Below are 3,492 nucleotides of genomic sequence, written 5' to 3' on the forward strand. Positions count from 1 at the left end.
ATGTATAATGCATCCTATTAATTTTGAAATTATTTTAAAAAGAAACATGAGAAAATCTTCCAATAACTTAAATAAATTTATAATATTAACTATGGCTTACCTCTTTTTTTTTAGCTTAACTCTTATATAGCACATAAACCTATAGTCAAAATAGAGAGATTTTAGATTCCAAAATGATACATACTTTCATAAGAAAATGTGAAAATCTCAACAACATATTTCAAAGAATATATATACTAAGAACTATGGAATTATGAAAATCTTGATAATATATTTTATTCATCAGAAGTATTCATATAATAGATGATTTCATCATGTCCAAATTAATAAAACGTGACGGAAAATTTAATACACTTAAATATCACACAAGGCATTCCTAAAAAAAGAAAAATTCTTCATTGAAAATGGGTCATACATTTCCCAGCTGTCTCATTTTCTTTCTCTGGTCCAAAGCTTTTTTATTGCATTTTTCATCTCACTATTTCTCAGAGTATAAATTAGAAGGTTCAAGCATAGGTGTGATAATGGTGTAAAACACAGTCAAGGATTTATCAATGGGTAATGTGGAAGGTGGTCTCACATAAAGAAAAATACAGGGCACAAAGAAGAGGAGCACCACAGTGATGTGGGAGCCACAGGTGGATAATGCTTTGTGCCACCTTCCTGACTAACATTCTTCAGAGAGTGCAGAATGACCCCATAGCATATGAATAAGAGTGTAAAGATGATCACAGATATTGCCCTATCATTGACCACCACTGTGAGGGCAATAATATGAGTGTCAGTGCAGGCAAGTTTTAACAGGGGGTACATGTCACAGATGAAATGGTCAGTGACACTGGGGCCACAGAAGGGAAGGTTGTAAACAAAGAGAGGATGAAATATACCATGTATACAGGGTTATTGTTACCATCTTTTTAAATTCCATATATATGCGTTAGTATACTGTATTGGTGTTTTTCTTTCTGGCTTACTTCACAATAACCCTGTATATGAGACAGCAAAAGAGACACTGCTGTATAGAACAGTTTTTTGGACTCTGTGGGAGAGGGACAGGGTGGGATGATTTGGGAGAATGGCACTGAAACATGTATAATATCATATATGAAATGAGTTACCAGTCCAGGTTCGAGGCACGATACTGGATGCTTGGGGCTGGTGCACTGGGATGACCCAGAGGGATGGTATGAGGAGGGAGGGGGGAGGAGCGCTCAGGATGGGGAACACATGTATACCTGTGGTGGATTCATTTTGATATATGGCAAAACCAATACAATATTGTAAAGTAAAAAAAAAAAAAAAAAAGATATATACCATGTAAAAACCCACCAACCCAGGCCAACAGCAGCAGCAGAACACACACTTGCTTATTAATGATTGTCAAATAATGCAAGGGTTTGCAAATGGCCATGTAATGGTCATAAGCCATGACCACCAGAAGGCATATATCGGCACCACCAAAAAAGTGCCATATAAAAAGGTAGGTCATGCAAGCTTGGAAGGAAATAGTTTTCTTTTTAGACAGTAAGTCCTTAATCATATCTTGGGTGACTGTAGTAGAATAAACAGCATCTATAAATGATAGGTAGCCAAGAAAGAAGTACATAGGGGCATCCAGGGTTGGGCTGACCATCACTGTCACAATAATGAGTAGGTTGCCCAACATGGTCACAATGTAGATGAGCAAGAACAAGACAAATAATATTTTCTGGCCTTGGTTGTTCTGAGTGAGCCCCAAGAGGACAAACTCAGTTACACTGTTCCTTTGTTTCATAGGTCCTTATGTACATCTTATGTTCCAGATAAAAGTACCTGTAAATATAATTATTATGAGAAACTTTCTGAAATCTTAAGATTTTTTTTCATTCATTCATTCAATCAATAGGTTGTATGGTTTTTATGCCTTGGTATTTTCAGAAAACATATTTCAAAGTTGATTAAAAGTTGATTCCCTAACCTCAAAAATCTTACAGACTAATGGAGAAGAAGTATTTAAGTGGGAAGAAATATTTAAGTATATGTGGGAAAAGGACACATTTTTTAATGTAAATGAGGTGCCACAATTACCTTTCCAACTGAAAACTAACAAAATTCTATGCATAGTTAATATCTTATACAAAGCTGAATATTGATCAAAGTTTTAATAATGAAGTAAAGCAAGATTTTCCTTATTTTATTTTTCATTTATTAAAGTGATGACTGTCAATTATAGTGGTGGAAGGATCTTCTAAATCAATTTATTGAAATTGCAAGTAGATATATTTAACAGTTTCATCTTATTCAAGGAGTCAGGAAAATAAAACACAACATCAATTAAGAAAAATAAAATAATTCAAATAAAGATTTATATTTTAGAGTATATACACATAATTAATATTTGTACACAGTGAACAAAAATGTAAAATGAGTAAAAATATAAGCAATTAAAGAAAAAATAAATGATCAACAAATATGTGATAGGATGCTATAGCCCACACATGAACAGAAGGATGCTATAGCCCACACATGAACAGAAACCAAACAAAAAAGCAAAAAAAAAAAATTCCATTTTTCATTCATTCAATCATTCATTCATAGTATTCTATTGGTAACATAAATGATAAATGTGTTATTTGTATCCAAATAAAGTTAAATTAACTTCAATGCAATGTATATATAGAGATACCTAATTTATATACATGAAAATAATAAATAATTTAGTAAATGCTGTCTACTAGGTTCAAAACATTTTGCTAATACTTTACACATGTTTTCTCATTTAATCTTCAAATTAGTTATGATAAGACATTTTATGGCTAAGATAAAGCAAAATATAATTTTCTTAACAATATACTGCTTGTTGTCATAAAGCCTAGATTTGAATCCAAGAAAACAACTTTACAGCTGATATATGATTCTTATGTCTGAATTTCTCATGGAGCTAAATGATTTATTCAATAAAATCCTAGATAATAGCAAGTGATAGCAGTATACTTAGGGAGAGCCTCTGGGTCATAATTTTTAAAGAGAAATAGCATCCTGTGTTCCTCAGAAGACCTGTGCCCTGAGCATAGGCATCGTCAACAGACTACATCTAATGTAGGACTTTAAAAAGTTTTTTTCTAACAGTAAGTCTTCAAAACGTATTTGCTTTCCTTGAAAGATGAGTAGAGATGGAATTATCTGCTGTAGCACTTTCTCTGGTTGAAAATTTCTATCCCATTGTAGATAGGAAAATTATTGCTTTCTTGGAATGCTTCCAGAGAGAAGGGGTCAATCCCTTAACAAAATGTCTTAGTTTCATCACCTCATCCTTGAGAAAATTATCAGCATCATCCCTAGCACAAACACCAACACCACCCCTGTGGACAGAGCTGCTCAGAAACAAATGGACTTGTATGCATATATATATATATATATATATATATATATATATAGAGAGAGAGAGAGAGAGAGAGATTCTGTGTGTGTATGTGTGTATAATCAAACTCATTGCTTTCATTAAATAATTAG

The 3,492-nt window shown here is 32.9% G+C and overlaps 1 pseudogene; it reads right to left on the reverse strand.

Moving 5' to 3' along the window:
* Positions 1 to 429: 429 nt before the first annotated feature.
* On the reverse strand, positions 430 to 1,606 carry LOC113877404 (annotated as a pseudogene).
* Between the last annotated feature and the right edge of the window lie 1,886 nt (positions 1,607 to 3,492).

This window comes from Bos indicus x Bos taurus, chromosome 19 (assembly GCF_003369695.1).
Source record: "Bos indicus x Bos taurus breed Angus x Brahman F1 hybrid chromosome 19, Bos_hybrid_MaternalHap_v2.0, whole genome shotgun sequence".
NCBI lineage: Eukaryota > Metazoa > Chordata > Mammalia > Artiodactyla > Bovidae > Bos > Bos indicus x Bos taurus.